General features: G+C 34.3%; 1 protein-coding gene across 2 annotated transcripts in view; it reads left to right on the top strand.

Annotated features, from left to right (window-relative positions):
• The window catches only part of LOC111058448, an 81248-nt gene extending 66186 nt beyond the window's left edge, over positions 1-15062 (top strand). The window contains exons 20-23 of one of the 2 annotated variants that reach the window (XM_039438474.1): positions 1947-2121; positions 5491-5683; positions 8144-8231; positions 14978-15062. The gene's annotated coding sequence lies outside the window, so the exon portion shown is untranslated. Of the gene's footprint in view, positions 1-1946; positions 2122-5490; positions 5684-8143; positions 8232-14977 lie in introns of those variants that run through there. The other variant, XM_039438473.1, reaches the window with a different exon arrangement.
• The last annotated feature ends 8151 nt before the right edge of the window (positions 15063-23213 follow it).

The following is a 23213-nucleotide window of genomic DNA, read 5'->3' as shown; positions in this document are numbered from 1 at the left end:
TTTTGGAAGTCCGGGTTTGAACAGGACTTCCTATATACCGGACCTGAGCCTACAAAAAAATGGCCGCTGTAGGTGGTGGCCGGCATTGATATTTTAAACGGGAACTAGACGAACTGAGATTTCGACAACTGAGACGCTCTCTAACAGCTGATTAGTGATTTTTTCTCAGTAAGAATTTCTATAAGACCACCACATACGGCGGCAATTTTTTTCTAGTATATAGGAGGTCATGGTTTAAACCGGGGATATCTGGGCTGCTACGCAAGCACTCTATCCACTAGACCAAGGATGAAATGAAATGAAAAAATTCTTTATTAGGCGGAGTTAGGACTTTTAAGTCCTCTCTACCACTCAACCTCAAAACACACGGATCACTACAGTTTGAGAATAAGCAATTGATGGAAGAAATGTCTTACTGTTGTTGAAGTGATGGGAACAATGTTTAAATCCATATCCTACCCGTGTTAAACTGCAGTCTAAAGAGTTAGATTCGAAAAGAATCTGCCACGTTTTTGAACCTAGAGTCTGTGAGATATTACTACTTTTAACATGAAGAGGAGAAACTCATTTCTCCTTCCACAGTTTGTAGCATAGACAGAGACGGTCATCCTGTCATTTCGTTTAACGTTCTTGTGATGAACACATCTCCGTAACATACACAAACCAATATATACCACCTGACCAATCAATCAATCATTTTATTCCGTAGAATGCATTACGAAATTGGTCCCGCTAAACCTAAAAGATTTTACAGCAGGTGCCTACAAATAATAAAATACATATTGAATAGAATGAATGCTAACTTTAAAAATAAACTGAGGAAAAAATTGTTTTCATGGAACTGGGAGTTTAGGAATTTAAAAAGGAGTATGGGGTATTAGATGAACTAAGGATGATTAATAGGGTGGTATATGGTTAATGGGAATTGAAAAAAATGGAAAACTCATAAACTTCAAATCATAAAACTAAATTAAATTTAAAATAAAATAGACTTGATACTCTATAGTAAGTAAGCATCAAAAGATATTAATCTTATTCAGAATTAAGGATAATACTAGACAAAAAATACAATAAGTGATCGGGAGTCTCAAACGTTAATTATCCATCCATATAGTATGTGCAAATTAAATAATATATTAATATATATTATGAAAAATTAGATAGTCACTCTAAGGCGGAGGTGTTTCACAAATACTAAAATTCATTTTACCAGCAAACTAATATTTTGTAATTATAAGAATAAGAAAAAAGCAGAAAAATTAATGATTTTTCTCTATCCAGTGTAGACTAAATTATTGGAACAGTAGTGCCACAAATGGAAATCATTCACAATGACAAGTTGGAAAACTGGAAACACCAGTAAACAATTTTGGAACAATGCCAGGCAATAGCTGGAGGGGAGTGTTGGGTTTCTTCCCGGCCTAGGCCGGAAAATGTACTCTTTCCAGCCGCTAACATGGAAGTCCGTAGTTAATAAGTCATCGGGCGAGCGTCAACTTTCTTCATCTGAAGTTGCAATTATTTCAGTTCGAATTTTGAATCAAACTAATTCAGCATTCCCTTCGCAACCATTTTTATTCAATTATTTATTGTTGATTAGCGCATTCCGAATTTTCAAAAATGATTGAAGATGACGACGCCCGTGATATTCCAAGTGAAATTTTAAAAGAATCTGAAATCCTGACTGCAAATCTTCTACCACTAAAATCAAGAGATAGGTACGATAACTTAACGAGTATTCTTTATTTATATTGTCAGCAATACCTGTAGTGTGGCGAAAAATATCGTTCGCACCATGGGCAAAAATGTTTTTCCGGCTATCAATCCTTTCTAGTCGTTGGCCTACAGCCTCGGACTTGAAAACCGATTTCGAGCCGGAAAAATCTCATTTTCTGCTCTAGGTGCAAAATATACTATTTTTAAGCTAATTTGTGAGTTTTTCCAAGATGCATGGAGTTTCATGATCAATCTTACTGTGCACTATGTGGAACATACATATTCAGCAGTAATAGAATAGATCAGAGAGAGAAAATACCTCGAAGATTGGAAAATGAAACAAGTATTACTTTGGATGATTTCAAAATAGCTAAACAGAGAAAGTACATGTGCTATACTGAAAAGGTAAATATGAAGTAGACATAAACTAGATGTATGGTAAATATAAAGTAGATAAAAAGTAGATCTGTTTCTATTTTTGAAATACTGATCACCCACACTAGTTTTAATTTAATTTTGTAACTTAATTTTTCGTTTGTAACCGAAAATTTTATACAATCTGTTCCATTCCAAAAATTTGACACACTTATCCATTCCATAAATATTTATAGGCTGGATTCTGGCACTATAGTTTATCGAGAGATTTATGGATTCAATAAGTATATGGAGTTTTCTAGAAGTCACTGCCTTGTTGATGTTGGCAGGGAATTAAGTATCAATTATTAAACTTGAATTTTAAAAAACACGTTTGAAGTGAGAATACACTTAATTTTGTAGTGACGATCGTTTCGACCTGTTGTTGGTCATCATCAGACTGTCACAGTCAGACTAGTCTGATGATGACCAACAACAGGTCGAAAATGTCACAGTCAGACTAGTCTGATGATGACCAACAACAGGTCGAAACTGTCACAGTCAGACTAGTCTGATGATGACCAACAACAGGTCGAAACGATCGTCACTACAAAAGTAAGTGTATTTTCACTTCAAAAGTGTTTTATTAAATTCAAGTTCAATTTTAACAGTGAAAAAGTATGGATATACAACAGAGTATCAATTATTGTCAAACTAGGTAAATCACTGCTGACTCAATCATGGGTATCTCCAGATTATTATTTTGAGCTCCAATATTGTCCTGTTATAGCCTTGAAAATAGTTATTTGTGCAACTAGTGCGCAAAGTGACAGTTTGCTGCACCGAAAGAAACAGGCGAGGGCGGAATGGTTTCTTGAGTGCAGCAGAGGAACTTTACGCACGTATTTCACATTAAGTTTTTCCTACAGTTACCATTGAATATGAAAAGTGGGTAATTATGGGTAAAATTGCCTGAAATGCATCAAATGTTTTTCTGTGTAATTTTATTATTGATAAAAACCTTAATCCTAAAATCCTAAGTCCTCGTTGTCGTTGGTTATAATATATAATGAATAATAATTAGCGCGTTGTGCTTGGTTGCACCTCTGCTCACTATAGCAGCCACAGCAGTCACTGTTACCAACTTCATTTTGATTTTGCTGCACTGTTGCTCCATATAACCTACTAAGTATTTTGCGTTGCCATGTTGCAAATCTGGAGTGCAGAAAAATTTTTCCCGCACTAGAGCGGAAAAGTGATTCTTTGCGTTCTGTAATCAGTGCAGCAATGGCCACTTTTCAACGTAACTGTAGGAAAATTATATTGCACATTATTAAACATCATATCCTTAACAAATAAGAAAAGTGAGTCAATTTCGTTGGCCAACGAACTCTATCTGTATTATAATAATGTAATATTATAGTAATTCAGTTCTATATAATGGTTCGGAGAATGTGTATTGAAACATCCAAGTGAACAACAACTCAAGTTGAAAGCAGGAACTCGCTACGCTCGCTTCAATATAAATGCAGTGGAGTAGGCCAACTACTTTATTTATTACTATAGTGAGGTCCACGTTATAATGACATTATTTGATCAACTTTGGTTTTGATATCCTTGTCTATCATTCAACATAGCCGGTGTTACTATCCTTTTCTAGGTCCACAACGATGCCAATTATGTTTTTGACAGTGTAGAATTATAATTAATTAATGCAGAGAATCGACATCGCTATTTTTCTATATTTATCCACTGTCATTATAACGTGGACCTTACTGTAGCAGGTGACCAGTGCTTTGCAAGGAACTGTTCAAAACAGTTGACAAACTGAAAACTTGACTTACTGAGATCTTGAAGAACTGAAAATAAACCTGTGTATTGCCAATTAGCTTTACCCACACCCTACGTTCCGTTTCCCCTATCCATTTTCCTCCCCTTTCGTTCAGTGCAAAAATGTTCAATTTAAGATTTTTTTTAGTTAGGAATCTATATGCAGAGCTTCGAGTTAATCAGTTGAGTAGATCAGACGTGCATTTTCTAACCTGTACATATATTGTATACATATATTGTATAAGCCAATTAAACCCTTTATTATATTTCATTTATTTTTCTTTGTCTGTTTACTGCACCGAAAGAAACAGGCGAGGGCGGAATGGTTTCTTGAGTGCAGCAGAGGAACTTTACGCACGTATTTCACATTAAGTTTTTCCTACAGTTACCATTGAATATGAAAAGTGGGTAATTATGGGTAAAATTGCCTGAAATGCATCAAATGTTTTTCTGTGTAATTTTATTATTGATAAAAACCTTAATCCTAAAATCCTAAAGTCCTCGTTGTCGTTGGTTATAATATATAATGAATAATAATTAGCGCGTTGTGCTTGGTTGCACCTCTGCTCACTATAGCAGCCACAGCAGTCACTGTTACCAACTTCATTTTGATTTTGCTGCACTGTTGCTCCATATAACCTACTAAGTATTTTGCGTTGCCATGTTGCAAATCTGGAGTGCAGAAAAATTTTTCCCGCACTAGAGCGGAAAAGTGATTCTTTGCGTTCTGTAATCAGTGCAGCAATGGCCACTTTTCAACGTAACTGTAGGAAAATTATATTGCACATTATTAAACATCATATCCTTAACAAATAAGAAAAGTGAGTCAATTTCGTTGGCCAACGAACTCTATCTGTATTATAATAATGTAATATTATAGTAATTCAGTTCTATATAATGGTTCGGAGAATGTGTATTGAAACATCCAAGTGAACAACAACTCAAGTTGAAAGCAGGAACTCGCTACGCTCGCTTCAATATAAATGCAGTGGAGTAGGCCAACTACTTTATTTATTACTATAGTGAGGTCCACGTTATAATGACATTATTTGATCAACTTTGGTTTTGATATCCTTATGTCTATCATTCAACAAAGCCGGTGGTACTATCCATTTCTAGGTCCACAACGATGCCAATTATGTTTTTGACAGTGTAGAATTATAATTAATTAATGCAGAGAATCGACATCGCTATTTTTCTATATTTATCCACTGTCATTATAACGTGGACCTTACTGTAGCAGGTGACCAGTGCTTTGCAAGGAACTGTTCAAAACAGTTGACAAACTGAAAACTTGACTTACTGAGATCTTGAAGAACTGAAAATAAACCTGTGTATTGCCAATTAGCTTTACCCACACCCTACGTTCCGTTTCCCCTATCCATTTTCCTCCCCTTTCGTTCAGTGCAAAAATGTTCAATTTAAGATTTTTTTTAGTTAGGAATCTATATGCAGAGCTTCGAGTTAATCAGTTGAGTAGATCAGACGTGCATTTTCTAACCTGTACATATATTGTATACATATATTGTATAAGCCAATTAAACCCTTTATTATATTTCATTTATTTTTCTTTGTCTGTTTACTTTGCAGGGGGTATTTTTCTCCAGAATTGAGAATACTTTAATGCAGCTTTCAGGAGCGAACCCAGTTTTTTATCAAAATGATGGAATAAAAGTCGACTTCCAATATTTACCAGATGGCTCCAAGGTCACGAAAATTACTGAAATCAAATATGTAGCATTCTATAATGCTCCCGAACATATCGGGAGAGAAATTAAATATGGTGAGTGAGGAAATTTAATGATTTTTCGGCTGTTATAGTGTTCTTCTTCTTTTTCTTCTTCTTCTTCTTCTTCTACATCTTCTCCTTCTTCTCCTCCTTCTTCTTCTTCTTCTTCTTCTTCTCCTTATTCTTATGCTCCTCCTAATCCTTTTCCTTATCCTTCTCCTCCTCCCTCTACATATCCTTCTCCTCCTCCTCGTCCTCCTTCTTCTCTTTCTTCTCCTCCTCCTCCTTTTCGTTCTCCTTCGTTTTCCATTCTCCTTCTCCTTCCCTATCTCCTTTGCCTTCTTATCCTTCTCCTTCTCCTTCCCGTCCTCCTTTCCTTCTCATCTCCCTTTTCATTCCCCTTCTCCTTCTTTTTCCCTTTCTAGCTGTTAACCCTGTTGTCAATGTCTGCAGTAGCAGAAGTCTTCCCTCTCCCTTTCTTACTTCTAATAATTAATTACTCTTCTTGCTATGCTCTTCCTTTTTTGTGGTTGTGATACAGTATTCATTCATTTCATCCACACAATTGCTTATAAATAAGCCAAGTCGCAAAATAAACGCATTTGATATTTTTGACCGAGCGAAGTGAGGTCCAAGATTCAAGTCGACGGTTTTGCATTTGAAGGGTCATGGGGAAGAACGCTCTCAGTCCATTTTACAAAATTTTTCAGGGGACTAAAAACAAAGTTTATCAACCAATAACTCTTTTATTTATAATGTTATGAAATTATTTGTAATTTTATATGTATTATTCATGTTCATAGAACATGAAACGAGGTTTTTTTTCAAATTCTGATGATAATTGTTCCGAATAAAAAATATTTTCCTCTCAGCTGCAGTGGCTAGATATGAATCCTTATGTCCTTTGAACAATATTCAGAAATCAAACACAGCACCAAATTGTGTGCATAAGAAATTAATTGATTACTGAAAATAAAATAATATTGGAAATAAAATTCTTTATTAATATTACATATTTATTATGGTTGGAGGGGGGTCGAGTATAGGCTTGTTGTAGGGAAAACATTCCAATAATATTTTCCAAGGCAATGGATAAATGGGTCTCTCACACTCTTGCATTGCGTGAAAATAAGATAATTTATAAATAAATAAAAAGTAATAATAGTGCCGTCTATTACCTTATTGATCATCATCATTTCTGAAGTGCAAGAATACGTCATCATGATGCTCATTCGTTTTTTCCCCATCCCACGTCAAGTTCTTGTAGAATTCTTTTGCTTCACAAGTCGTAAGAAATCTTGTTAAAGATTGCAGGTCATTATACTTGGCCCTTGAGATTGGGATTTGGGAGGTATATGAAGTCTTCAATTCTTCGATTGTCATATCCCTATTCTGGTCTCTTTTCTTAGATGAGTCCTGTGTCTTCTTCATTCGAGCTTTGTCCACTTTCAAAATCACTTTCCATCACAACTTAATTAAAATACTTTAAAATAGACAAAGGAACTAACTAAACAAAGAATTTTACTTTGAATTAAACGAATTTATTTACATGCCATTTACTAAACTCATTGCCGGAAGTGCAATATGCGCATGTGCAATGAGCAACTCCCACCACTATCACTGGACTCTGATCGGTTTTCCATCGGCGCGCCGTGACTGAAATCATTTTTCCCCCTTACAACAAATCTTTCCGCCTTTATTACAGTGGACTGTGAGCATTTTTCCATATTGTGTTTCACGTGGTCAATAGAGATGGCAATAAGCTATACGAAAACGCAAAAAAAAAATTTCCGATTTTTTGGACTGAAAGCGTTTTTCCCCCTGGCCCTTCATTTTGTCTTTATCTATGTTGATATTCATGTTCCACATTTACAGCGAAACGGAGCAATAGATTTTCATGAAATTTGACAGGTATGTTCCTTTTTTGAATTTCGCGTCGATTTTGAAATTTTGAATTTCGAGGATAATAAAAAGGAAAAGGAATCACCTTCTAACGCCAATATTACCGTAAAATTCAGACTATAGAATATTATTTATCATAAATGAGCTGTCGAGTGGATTATTAATTGCATGCAATGAGATCTCAATGTAACTTGGTAAAAAATCAGGTGTTTTGAGGACTATTTGCCTCATCGCATGCAACTTTTTTGCACTATTGATTTCATGCAATAACGCATGCAATTAATAACTAAAATAACAAATGATATAAAATAAAATAACTCTCGACCTTTCTCTGCTTTGAACTCGGGCTGACCTGTTGCCAGTATGTCTTGTAGAAGATTAGCTTTTGATGTTAGTATTTCTGATAGGCTACACCAACCCCAAAAGCCATTATAGTTTTCACACCGATATCTTGCCGGCACGACATTCAGACAGGATTTACTCTTCATAAGAGGACGCTGTGGTTTTATAACTGCGCGAGGTCTACTGTTCACAGAAATACTAGTATAATTCAAGTGTATTATGAATTAATGGATGATGATGATGATAATAATAATGTAAATTGATTTGCAGACGGTATCGTAACGGTAGTGGACAGGATGATGCATCCTCAAATTCAAAAATGGTTCAAAATTCCTGAATTTTTGGAGAATGATGAAAGGTATGCAAAAAATAAAATTCAAACAGTGTTATCTGTCACGTGCTTCTCCACTCCTCTCACTCTTCCTCCTCCTCCTCCTCTTCATTATCCTCCTACTCCACCACCTCCAACTCTTCCTCCTCCACGCCCTACTCGTTCTTTTCCTTTTACTCGTACTTCTCCTCCTCATTCTCATTCCTCTTTATCTTCCTGTTCCTCCTCCTCCTCCTCCTCCTCCTCCTCCTCCTCCTACCCCTCCTCCCCCTCCTCCACCCCTCCTTGTTCACTCATCTCCTTCCTGCTCTTCCCCCTTCATACTCTTCTCCTTGCAACATTCTTCTCAACTTCTTTATCAACAATGTAAAATAAATAATAAATAAAAAAAATGTTTATTTCCCAAAAAAACTAAAACTACAACATCAATTACACAAAATATTAGATAAATTACAATATTACATAAATACAAAGTTAGTTACAAAAAAATATGTGTCCTCTACTTGTTTAGTTTTTTCTGTGTGGAAATTGACCTACTCCACTATGGCGTACCATGTTCTAGAGTAGGTTTTGTTAGTTATTTGTGCGTATTATTAATTAGTTAGTGTTTAGTAAGTCATTAGGTGGTTAGTTGTTATTTGGAATAATGTTTTCTATGTGTTCTGTCTTCCTTTGCTCATCAACCAATTGTGTACTATTGTTTTGAACTTTCTAGGATGATTGCTCTGTTTAAAGTTTGCAGGAAGTAGATCATATAATTTTAGTGCTAAATGATTGAAATGTCTCTGGTATAGTGCTTTCCTCGCAACACTGGTGATGAGAAGATTCCTGTATCTGGTGTTGTGGTTGTGGTTTCTGGTTTGAAATGTTGTTGGGTTCTTGTGTAATCTGCATAGTATCTCCTTGTAGTAAAGCTGTCTTGGATCCATCACGTCAAACTCATTGAATAGCTGGTCTGATGAATAGCTTGGAGGCTTCTGGTTGATGACCCTCATGATCAACTTCTGTACCCTGAGGAGCGGTTCGATGTGCAAGAAGCTTGCACCTCCCCATCCCACAATCCCATACAGCATGAGGGACTGTGCTAGAGAGAAGTAGATAACTCTTATCCCTTGTCGACCAGTGTCCTCAGAATCCCGAATCTGCAGATAGTCTTCCTCAGTCCCCCGCATAATTCATTGAGATGATGATCCCAGCGCAGAAAAGAGTCCATTGTAACTCCCAGGTATTTCTGTGACTGTTTCCCGTGAACTGTGTATGAAGTGTTATTCCGTTGATTCTTCATTACTATCTCATCTCCTGTTGGCTGTCCATGTTGAGTCGCCGAAAAGGTCAGAAAGAAGGTTTTCTCATGGTTCAATGTTAGCAATGTTAGTATGTATTCATACTAACGCCTTTTTTCTTCTTCTTCTTCTTTTCTGCTTCATCTTCTTTCTATTAAAATTGAAGCTCAGCAGCATTGTATCAACATAAAAAAAAGATAGCATAGGTATTCTATATTTGTATATTTTATGCTAATTTCATCAAATAATATCTCCATATGTAATATTTTCTCTATGTAAATAACGCACCTCATCTTCTGATTCTTTTTCTCCTTCTCCTTCCCTGTTTTTAATTCCTTGTTTTTCCTAATTCTTCCTCACACATGTTATTCTCTACCTCTTCCATATCCTTCTCCTCTTCATCCTTTTTCTTCCACCATCATACGATCCTTTCTTCCTTTTCCCAACTTCTTCTTCTCCTCTTCCAGTTCCTCTACCAACTTCTCCTCTCCCTTTCTCCTCTTTATCTTCTTCTTCCTCGTCTTACCTTCTTTTTCTTCCACACTCTTTTTGTTGTTGTTCTTTTTCATTTCTGTTCATCCTTTTCTACTCTCCCCCTTTTTCTTCTCCTTTTCTTTCTTCTCCACTCTCCTCTCCGTCACCTCTTTCTTCTTCTACTCTTCCCTCTTCATCGCTGCTTTCTCCTACTCTTCCTTCTCTTCCTTCATCCTTCTCCTATCCTATTTTCCTTTTTCACTAGGGAATAATATACCGGACACTGATACTGATATGTGAATCCAGCTCAGTGATATAATAGAGAAAAGGTAGCATAATATGGATAGCATGGAAGATCAATAAATAAAAACTTGTAGTACCCTTTTATTAAGAACTTCATATTTCAACGACTAGTTTCGATCATTGGTCATTTTCAAGTTAAATGTGAAACTAGTCGTTAAAATATTTTAAAGTTTTCAATAAAAGATTACTACAAGTTTTTATCGATTTGAATCAAGGAGCCCATATAAGTGAAGTGATTTTATAGCATGAAAAATATAACAATAGTTATTTGTGCAACTAGTGCGCAAAGTGACAGTTTGCTGCACCGAAAGAAACGTTTATGCCCGAGCCGTAGGCGAGGGCGGAATGGTTTCTTGAGTGCAGCAGAGGAACTTTGCGCACGTATTTCACATTAAGTTTTTTCTATTGTGTTTTGTAATTTTATTATTGATAAAAACCTTAATTTATTGTCAAATTGAATAAAAATGTTGTCCTTGGTTATAATATATAATTAATAATTAGCGCGTTGTGTTTCGTTGCACCTCTGCTCACTATAGGCGATGTAAGTGATGACGTAAGCCGTTGCTACGACGCCATTTTGGTTTCTAAACAAACCGTTGCTATGGAGAGAGATCATGTCATTCAAATGGGACTAAAACATCACCTTACATTTACGAGTATATCAATGAAATAATAGATTTCTAAGAGTTGAGAATATTTTTTTCAAGTTCTACACACTCAAATCATCAACTCTCAGTATTTATTCAGATCAAATACATTTTTTTGGGACAGCCAAGGCAGAAAGTCTAACGAACTAGAGCTTAGTACCATGTCTGTAGTCTGCTATGGAAAACCTACCTAGAGAAAGTTGAAGTGCAATTTGAATTATTACATATAATTTCATCAGATTGTTATAAAGTTGTAATTAAAAATTCATATAGATATTCTGTTTTCCCATTGTTTAGTGTAACTGTTAGAGTAGACTAAAGCTTAAATAATATATAGGTCAGGTGTTTTGGTTTAGCCTAGGTTTTCTGAAGTATATAATTGTTTTCAATTTACGTGAAATAGTAAGATATTGAATGAACTCAACACAATAAAAAGATGTAGATGCTGTGACCACTAATCATCATGTTTTATACTTCCTACATTCTAACTAAACGGTGATGATGTTTACAAGAATTTAAAAGGGGTAAGTGAACATGTAAAGTAAAGCAAATAATTATGTATTTTATGTGCTACATTTACTGTAAACATAATTGTATTTGAATTATTGTATTAATAATTCCACTAATGTAGTTATTTTAGATAAATTTGACAAAAATATTATTTTTATTAACAATAACATAACCTAAAAATGTAGTACAGAACTTATAGAGGCGAGCTAGGCTTTGGGGATTTTCAGGAAATCTAAAAAAATGGTATGTAGCCTGCCTTTTCACTGTACGATAATGTTTACAGTCAGGAACAACGAAAATGTTCGTTTGCTTCAAACCATTTTGATTTGTGATCGAAATCAGACTGTATACATTTTCAAATAAACATTCTAATGTAAAACAGCAGACTGTAAAACTTTCAGCATATGCTGTGAAAGTAACCTTATATTGAAAACAAAATAATAATTAGAAATTTCAGGTAAGAATTCATGTGGCACTTGTAAAGTATCGAATTTGGGTAGATAAAAATCCCTAACCGAAATAGTAATAGGTCTGAAAATAAAGTAACTGGCTAATATCGCCAAATAGATAATAACTAAGATTTAGATAGCATCAGCTTGTTCTGGCTAAATGGTACAAAAACCTAAAAAGGATTTGAAGGAATTTTGTTGCTAATAAATAGATTATTATATAAAATATATTGAAGATTGAGGTTAGGTACATGTATTCACGGATCGGTGACCTAGAGATCGATCAAATCGAGAAACGTAGAATCTGACCAAAACCCCTTGGCAGAGCTCTATTGCAATCAAATGGTGTGCAATGTGAAAAAACACCTGATCACGTGGCTAATTATTAGGTAGCATGAAATTAATATTAATGTATAGAATATTAGCTAGCATGTAAAGAGCATAACAAATAAACCAAATAAAATAATTAAGTGTATTCAGGAAATAAGAGGTACCAGGCGCATGAATACCGAATAAAATTTGCATGCACCAATAGTAAAACGGCAGTTAATAGGCGGCAACTGTAGGCCAATTCAAAAATATTTCTATATATTTATATAAATGTACTAGATTTTGTGTTAAAACTTTGTATAGTCTATGTTATCGATATGGCTCGAAAGCAAAGAAATTATTAATCGTACAATCTAAGTAATATTTTGGTATTTTTTTGTAAGATCTATTTGAACCTAAATGGTGGAGGACTAAGATATTCAAATTTTATGTTAATTTGAAAGTCGGAAATGAGATTTGTAAAAATTGAGAAAGGAGAACCAGCACTCGCCAGCCAAATGCCACCATAAGAGGGCCCCAAATATTTTAGAGCATAGTACCTTGCTAATAATTTTGTAAAAGTTAAAGTTAAATCAAATTATTAAATTTCTTAAAAGACTTCGTGATGCTATTGTAAAGCAGAAGTCATTTTCAATTTCAAATAAATTTATAACCCCTTGGAAGAGACGATTCCGGCTACCATATTCCAGAACCACATGGAGTTGGATCGACATCGGCGGCTTACAAGAAGATTTTCGACACGTGAGTGATAAATATTGAATTAGTGATGGGCGCCCTAGTGCTTCGAATTAATCTAATAATCAAAGCTAGCTCGTCGAAAGGGTTTTTATTATAAATAAGAAATTAATAAGAGTAATACTTGCGCAAGTAAAATTAGTATTAAAGGTATTTTATTGAAAGAAAAAGATAGATCAATACATTACAGAAATTTCTATTGAATCAAAGAAGTATAAAATCTAGGCTATTAAAACATATGCATATGATATTTAAATTTTGCAATATAATTTGCGATAGTTTGTTATAGCTCTAATTCACTAGATGAATGGCTCTACCTATTCCGTCAGGTGCCGAATCTTGCACCCTGAGATAAAAATATATGTTCGATATAAAGAGATCTACTAAGTACTAGAGATCTTAATATACATATATATTTGGATTATTAGTGGCTAATTTATCAAGCTGATCTTAAAGCACATATTTTTAATTGAATTGTCCAAGTCAACAAGTATTAGCAAGCGCATATCACAGCTACATGCAAAAGAATGCATATGATTTTAAGATAAAGGCACATGGTAATGATTCGTGCCATAAATCTAGAATATAAAGTTTAGCCTGTGATATTTTACTAATTTCAATTATTGTTCCATTTTTATATTATATTTTTCTATCGCTCTTTATATATTTTTTGCCTCGATCTATTTTTTGCATTATTTGTTTAATATATGTATGAAATGTTTATGGTGTGCAATTTATTTCTATTCCTCAACACTATAGTATAAGTATCATATTTATATATATTTATTTTTATTGAATTACAAGAGTTATAGGAGAAGCCCATACCTAGGCCTAGAAAGATTTTTATGAGACTGAATCCTATTAAAAAACCACGACCTAATTATATGATTATGTCAAAATCTCATGCTTTACCGACTGATGCCAAGCAGGAGGCTAATCGTTATTTAAATATAAAGAATAACGTCAGACACTTTAACTTTCTCTTCAACTAGGCTCACCATGGTAAGCCTACATACATAGCACTATGCACTACTTCGTGAGACTTTCTGCTTTGGCTGTCCCAAAAAAAATTATTTGTTCTGAATAAATACTGGGAATTGATGATTTGAGTGTGTAGAACTTGAAAAAAATATTCTCAACTCTTAGAAATCTATTATTTCATTGATATACTCGTAAATGTAAGGTGATGTTTTAGACCCATAAGAATAACATGCTCTCTCTCCATAGCAACGGTTTGTTTAGAGACTAAAATGGCGTCGTAGCAACGGCTTACGTCACACTTACATCGCCCATAGCAGCCCAGTCACTGTTACCAACTTCATTTTGATTTTGCTGCACTGTTGCTCCATATAACCTACTAAGTATTTTGCGTTGCCATGTTGCAAATCTGGAGTTCAGAAAAATTTTTCCCGCACTAGAGCGGAAAAGTGATTCTTTGCGTTCTGTAATCAGTGCAGCAATGACCACTTTTCAACGTAACTGTAGAAAAAGAAAAAATGATGTCTTATGCTATTTATAGACCTATTCTCTCTGCAGTGATATTAAGATGAGCGCTCAAAATTGAAAAACTACTTTTGTCGAGTTCAAAACCATTTTCAAAATGTTTCAACGCTTATAAAATATAAAACAAAGAAAAAATCATATGAATCTTATTTTAAATTTCTTCCTCTTGCCAACCATAATTATCCTTATAATCGGATTTTTACTGATAGTTTCCAGTTATTGACGTTTTTCAAAAATATCGAAAGATCAATAGATCTCGAGAACTAAGGTTGATATGAGGAAATTTTACTTGGTCCTTTTTTTCGCAAATTTCATCTAGAATCTATAGCCTTGGGCTGTTACTTTTTTCGTGGAACACTCTGTATAATTGATGTAATAATGCATTGTGGCAAGATCTGAATTAATCAAGAAAAATATTTCTATTTCTTAGTTAGAAAATAATTCAATAGCAGCCTTTTGTTTTTATAAAAAGTTTTCAAGCACTGATGGAATACGTCATTTATATTTCTATTTGAATGCGTTGTTATTTGTTATGTCAGCAAAATAGCAGCGGAGTTTAAGAGAGGTGATAACTCCCGATATTGGCCGCTTGAATGGCTTCGTGCGCATGCACTGAAACAGAGTCAAAATAATTTTAGGGAAGCACAAATCAAGTACCACACTGACGACCAAAATAAGCATAAGGTACACACCATGCTTCTTGGAATTAGCAGGACAGGTCACGTGCTTGTTGGATCTCCATGGGATCGCAAAATGTACACACCGGACGATCCAGTCAAGTGAGTATAAAAAATAAAAAAATATAATTAAATCAAATTAAATGAAAAATAAAAAATCTGGTGTGGTACACTCACACAACTTTCCTTGCTCATTGAACTATAAGCCTCATTATCAAACGAGAATAATTTAGGGGAATAACATAATGATGATTGACGGCAACATATTTGCAACTACGATCAGACTACTGTATATGTGTATATTAAATACAATTGTTTTCAGAGTACTTTTTCCTTTATGTAAATTGTGGAATTCGATTATTTTTTGAAATTCGTCAAAACAGCTGTTCTACAGATGAAATATCTTGATCATGACTGTGTTCTTTTTATAAACTGCTCTACCTACCCACGGTATATGGAAGAAGAAAAAGTAAAAACTGTGTACCTACCTACCTCATGCACGAGAAGGAGGTTACAAAGTCCATTTCTCAAGGATTGGGTGGACCCCTCATTAGTACCCCAGGAAAAAGACTCATGTCAGCTGATAGAGCTAATGAATAACTATACAGGGTATGGATTTGAAAAAATCGTTAGAGCCGTTTTTGAGAAAATCGTGAAAAACATGGTTTTTTAGTACCTGTCATTTTTCTCAAGAATATTACGGAGCTCCTTCAATTTTCTCAGAAATGAGACTCATGTCAGCTGATAGGGCCTATGAATAGCTATCCATGGTATAAATTTGAAGAAAATCGTTAGAGCCTTTTTCGAGAAAACCATGAAAAACATGGCTTTTTAGTCATTATCCGCAATTTTTCTCAAGAATATTACGGAGCTCCTGAAATTTTCCCAGAAGTGAGACTCATGCCAGTCGATAGGGCTTATAAATAGCTATCCATGGTATAAATTTGAAGAAAATCGTTGGAGCCGTTTTTGAGAAAACCGTGGAAAACATGTTTTTTTAGTCATTATCCGCCATTTTTCTCAAGAATATTACGGAGCTCCTGAAATTTTCCCTGAAATGAGACTTATGCCAGTTGATAGGGCTTATAAATAGTTATCTATGCTATAAATTTGAAGAAAATCGTTAGAGCCATTTTTGAAAAAAACGTGAAAAACATGGTTTTTTAGTAATTATCCGCCATTTTTCCGCCATCTTGAATTGAATTTTTTTGAATTTCTTATTGTCGGGTCCTCATGGTATAAGGACCTTAAGTTTACAATTTCAAGTCAATCGGTTAATTAGGAATGGAGTTATCGTGTTCACAGACATACACACATACATACACACACACAGACCAATACCCAAAAACCACTTTTTTGGACTCAGGGGACCTTGAAACGTATAGGAATTTAGAAATTTGGGTACCTTAATTTTTTTTGGAAAGCAATACTTTCCTTACCTATGGTAATAGGACAAGGAAAGTAAAAATATATACTAACTATGTTGATGTCCATCCTTGTATCATCTTTGTATCATCTTTGTATCATCTTCGTAACATCTTTGTATTATCTTTGTATCATCTTCGTATTATCTTTGTATCATCTTTGTATTATCTTTGTATCATCTTTGTATCATCTTCGTATAATCTTTGTATCATCTTTGTATTATCTTTGTATCATCTTCGTATCATCTTTGTATCATCTTTGTATTATCTTTGTATCATCTTTGTATCATCTTCGTATAATCTTTGTATCATCTCCGTAACATCTTTGTATTATTTTTGTATCATCTCCGTAACATCTTTGTATTATTTTTGTATCATCTTCCTATAGTGAGGCCCAAGTTATAATGGCAGTATTTGATCAACATTGTAGAACATACAAACAGACGGGCAACGACTTTAGCCTTGAGTGAGTCGAAAGTGAGAACTCGCTAACGCTCGTTCAATAATACAGGGAAGAATTGGCTATTACACGTACGACGGGATAGGAAATTCACTAATGACACATCATCACGTCTGAACTACTGGACTTATTAACATCCAATTTTGCATATAGATTCTCAATGAACCGAAAATTGTTAATTGTTTATTGTAACCGGATTATTGTTATTGACCTATTTCAAATTCTCCAAGATTTCAGTATGTTTCCACTTTTTGTGTAGTTGAGAAGTTGATATTGTGGTAGTTATTCATATTGAATGAAAAAGACTAAGAAATTGTCAAAAACCACAGATTTATTGATACCGGTACTCAGAAAGACCGGTTTCGGTTATTACACCATTGTCAATTTCTGATAAAATCTCTGAGTTTATCAGAGATTGACAATGGTGTAATAACCGAAACCGGTCTTTCTAAGTATCAATAAATCTGTGGTTTTTGACAATTTCTTAGTCTTTTTCATTTAATATTTCAGTATGTAAAGTTTTCAACGTCTGAACTGATAGAAGATTGTTAATTTACCGATGGATGATGACTCTTAATTTACCGAGGATGGTTTATAGGCCTATTTTAAATTCTTCAATATTTCAGTATGTAAAGTTTTCAGTTTGTCAAGTTTTTGATTAGACCCTTTATGGGGCACGGGTTACGGATTACATAAAAACATGTTGCCCATTGCAACTAAAACGTTATCCTCATATTTATGTTTATGTTCATCTTTATCTTTCAAGATGCATTCTGGATAGATGGAATCCCAACACTTTCTTGAAAATGGATACAAGGGTCGTACTCTATGACAATGATAAATATTACGTGTTGGACGAGGAAACAATTCATGAATTTTTCAAAATTTCCAGTATGGAAGTTTGGGTTTGTGCTAGCGATAGGGTATGTACACTGATTCTTCCCTAATGAAATTAATGAAATTCTCAAGTTATCTGTTTTCATGAATAGTAAACTCACATCCTATATTGAATAGTGAGGTCCACGTTATGATGGCAGTGGAGGAAGAAGGAAGAAAGAATAGCGTTTCCGATACTCCGCCTTCTACAGAGGAAAAGAGGCTACTTGATACCGGTATACCTGATGTAACAGATGGGCCGGTTTCCGAGCTCGGGATTTGGCTTAGTTCTAGACTTAGCTGGAGTCAGAAAATTAGTTTTCGCCCCACTTGGATGTAATGAGCTGGTTTTCATGCGTCATAAGGAGGCCGAAAATGATTGTTTTCCGACCAGGCCGGTAATTTTTACGGCCCTAGGGCTGTAAAATAACCTTGAAGTCAGCTGATTCTGATTTGATGTGAACGTGTTTACAAAATAGTTTATGAAACGGAATCAGTTCATGCTTCTAGAATTGAATAAAGTATTTTGCAATAAGATACTATCATTTTTTATTTGGATGAATGAAATACAAATAAGATATTATAAACTATTCAAATTCAATTTTCAGGGTATAATAGAATCTAACCTCAAACCTCATAGTACTTCGTTTATCACGAAACATGGTGAATAATTTTGGAACTACTTGGGCAATATCGATGGTGCTGAACGTTTTTACAAATAATTTATGAAACAGAATCAATTTTATGCTTCTAGAACTGAATAAAGTATTCTGCAATAATACACTGTCATTTTATTTGGTTGAATGAACAGATAAGATAATATATATTATAAACTATCCAAATTTGACGATCTTCAGAGTAGGATAGAACTTCTAACTTAAACTTCCCAAGTCGATGACAACAAGCATTGTTGACGTTGACATTCAGATTGGCCAAATTTCAAGTGTGATAAAACAGCTGATCAAAAAACTTTTCATTATTCATGTTTATTATTCAATAATTAAAACATTTATAATAATATATCATCTTATTGTCATAATGAAAGAATAAAAAAGTATAAACTCAACCTCCCACATAATTGAACATAATCTTTTAGGTTATTTAGACAAATCAGAATAAAAAATATTTTCCTCACAATTTCCTGATATTCAGATTACCTTTAGATTTGCTAGAGCTATGACCTTCCACTTTTGCTTTTGGAAGTGCTTGATGAACAATTATTCTCATATATATATATATATATATATATATATAATATATATATATATATATATATATATATATATAGTATATTTTTCTGTGTGGCAAAAAATGGCATTCGCACCATGGGCAAAAATGTTTTTTCGGGTCTCAATCTTTTCTAGTCCTCAGCCTAAGGCCTCGGACTTGAAAACCGATTTCGAGCCGGAAAAGTCTCATTTTCGGCCCTAGGTGCGAAATATACTATTTCCGAACGGGGCGTAATCGCAGTCATTGTCATAGTCACGTTTGAATCACGGTATATTGAAGAAGTAGGCTATAAATCATCTAATTACCGTGCGTTTGAATTATATTTAGAAAAACTAGAAAATTGAACCCAAAATGAAATAAAGAGAAAATAGTGTTAAGTTTCAGCTATTTTAAATTATTTAGGAATGTTAAATTTCGTCAAGGAAAAACGTTTCCATTTATAGAAATGAGAAAATACTAGTAGTTCTGTGAACAGTAGATCTCACGCTGTATTTTCATCCACAAGTACCAGATGTCAACTGTTTTAAATGTTAACAAACTCAGTTCACGTTTGAATTTGTATTCCATATAATATAATTCATCCAGTTCCGTGATGATCTTTCTATCTGATGAAAATTAATTTTTTAGAATCAAAAATATTATAATTTCTCCAGCATTATTTAGTTTATTTGTTTATTTTTATTCACCTATTAAATCAGTTTTTCCGATGGGCACGCATAATAATACTGATGGTTTCACTGATGGGCACGCATAATAATACCATGACCTTGAAGCTGCGATTAGACCAAATTTATTTAAAAAATGTTAATAACTCAATCCTTTTGGATTATATTAGATTGAACATAACTTATCATACATATGTGTTTGTCAACTTCCGTTCAATCTAATAGAATTTTATATAAGGATTAAGTTATAACCATTTTGTTAATAACTTTGGTGTAAACCCACCTTAAAGATGTATACCTCTTTAATGTCTTTGATTGAAACTGTAGACCTTATACAAATACAGTAATAGACATATAAACATTTAAACATTAAAAGAAATGCCAAACCGTCGACTTGAATCTTAGACCTCACTTCGCTCGGTCAAAAAACTGCGACTACTGTCATAAAAACTGCGATTAAGCAATAAGCGTTTTGGAAAGCAATTTTCTGACTGCAGCTGTTCAAAGTCTAGAACTTAGCTAAATCCCGAGCTCGGAAACCGACCCTAAAAGGGTTGTTCATTCTAACAGCCTAAGGGCTGTTTAAACCGTCCACTGTTCATTCCTGTAAAAAAATCTATTGCATACACATGAACACATTCTGTTTGTCAAGTTATGTTTAATCTATTTTAAACATAGATGGAGAATTTACAAGGACGGAAAAAAATCGTACGTTCTAATATTGGTGTGTGTACTGGACTTACCGTACACTATCATACTTATAACTGTCCACTAGTTCCGTAGACTTAAATTCACTTTTTGCTATTAGAAGAAACGACTAGCAGTCAGATATTTTACAATAAATGAATTAATCACTCACTGTGACAACGAGATCTTTCGGCAGGTCCACCATCTTCTATGCACACGGACTTGTCGTCCAAGCATGAAGTTATGCGTTGGGTACGTGCCACCTTAGTCCTCCGACACACCCAGAACCTGACAGGAGTGGACAGCGACTATCTCATCCATCGGCACCGTACGCCAGCGACAGGGAAAGACTGTTTTGAAAGAGTCTCGAATTGGCGTGTGCGTTAGGCGCCAAAACCGGACACTTTTACATCCGTACAGAAACGACAAAGTCAGACACATCGAATCTCTGACACTTCAAAAACAAGACAATGAGGCTATACTTTTTGGACGGACTGTACTACGCAGAGCTGTCTGGTTTTCAAACAATGGTATTGTTCTGATGAATCCTCACATGTAGGCTATTCTTAACAAGACCATTGACAATTTATTTCTGAAACCTATCACTCTTTTCTATCCCTCTTCGTAGTAATATCAGGCGATGTCTTATCTTGTAACTGTATAATTCCTATTTATCAGTCCTATATATCTATTATAAGTCCTATATATCATTCCTATTTTGTGCAGTTGTCTCTCTTTTCTGCAGTTATTTGGAGCTTAAATAATAGAACTATTAGTAAATTTCTTGACACAAAACAAAAATAACTTCGTACACTGAAACTTCTCTATAATTCGTAGTTTTGTCATCAAAAACACTGTAATTAGTATTCCCATAAAGATAAATACACTAATATGCCATAGTAACTGATAACTCCAGTAATGAGTTCATCGAAAATTATGCTATAGTAACTAATAACTCCAGTGATGAGGAGACCGAAAATCACATCAACTGATGAAGTGAATTGGAAAAAAGGGTGTTGTGATTTATCATTAGTAAGCTGGAATATTAATTGCATGCAATTACCACAATTTACCCATTTATTCATAACAGCTAAAAATGCTATTTGAGAATAATCACATATAGGTACTGTCCTTAATGCCCCGAATTCAGCTGATTAATATACAGATTTTACATCAACTCGCTTTCGCTAATGTCTGTCTGTCTGTCTAGGTATTGTTTGTTTCCATCATAGATATATGTATTAGATAATAGAACTTGTGATAGCAATACCTTTAACGTTATAGTAATTGGTATTATTAGTTTAGGGATTTTGAATTCTGATTGTGAATTATTTACCCATACGGAGTGAACTTTAAAGTTCTATGGATTCACATATAATAATATAACTAGAGACACCCTTGATTGATGGACTCGCTCATGAACAGCTGTATTGATCTCTGAAATCTTTTACAAGTATGTCAAATTAATATTTAACAATATTTTCTAATATTCATTCATAGAGGCTATATTATGAATTAATTATGGGCAATGATGGGATCAATATCAATGATATAATTCTCTCGTATTTTGTTTTATCAGCCTCGATATTGCAGAGCTTGATATATAATTCGTCACCCTCCAAAATTCGTATTAAATGCTTGGTCCCGTAAGCTACAAATTATATAGGTTCTACTGTGTTGAATGTAGTCTAGGCCTACTGGAGAGTTAATTACTCGAACATTGAGAATTTTGAATATAATAAAATTATTCAGTATATTGTTTTTCATTTTGAATGTCATTTTCAATACTGGAAGATATACAGTTATCATTTCCCAAAATAGCGGGAAAATGTTATTTTTTCATGACAATATTTTGATGATTGATTTTTCTACGTTTCAACGACGAGATTTGCTTTTGTCTGTATATGTATGTTGGCATGTTTGTAAATTAGCTTTTGATGATTACAGCTTGGCAATGCTCTCGGTTTTATTTATAACAGGTAATATTGTCATCGTCAATACACGCCAATCAGTCATTGGCCGTTTCAACACTTACGATTTCTCGTCACGGTACCGGTTTCTTTTTTCCGATGTCCGAAGGGCTAATTGGAGTGACATATTGACAATGAGATCTGTTTATAAATGCTGTACGAGGTCTACTGTTCACATAACTACTAGCTACAAGTATTCAACTGCAGAAGACGGAAATAGACATTTCATTTTACTCATGGAAGACACCCACCCTTATCTATCTACTTCACGTCTATGAAGATAACAATATCAAAGAAACAGAGTTGAAAGTACAAAGGCATAGAGATGGAAATTTAGAAGTAAATGAATTGTTATAATTCAATTACTCAGGTATATTACAACTGACTACTTTAGCATTTACCTGATTAATATTACCGCAATCATTATGTTTCAAATTCAAATTTGCGTTGCGTTGCTGTCACTCGGCTGCTCTCTGCACCTATTTTCTCGAATCATGCAATAACTTCAAAAAAATGACGTCAAGAAACTTGGTGACTCAACACATCTGTCTCGTTTTCAACTGACAATGGCAAACTCTCTCGATCAGCTGTTTTCAACTGACGATGAAAAACTCTCTTGATCAACTGTTTTCAACTGACGACGGAAAACTCTCTGTCAGCTGCTACTCGGTTGATGGATATTATTACCGTACCTAATCATTTTTAAGTTCCCTCAGTGAGTTATCCTGAACATGAGTGAGTCCTAATCCAAATGATGATTTTCGTATCACAAACTCTATATTTCAA

This window comes from Nilaparvata lugens, chromosome 11, assembly GCF_014356525.2.
Source record: "Nilaparvata lugens isolate BPH chromosome 11, ASM1435652v1, whole genome shotgun sequence".
NCBI lineage: Eukaryota > Metazoa > Arthropoda > Insecta > Hemiptera > Delphacidae > Nilaparvata > Nilaparvata lugens.
This window is presented reverse-complemented; position numbering and strand designations above follow the sequence as displayed.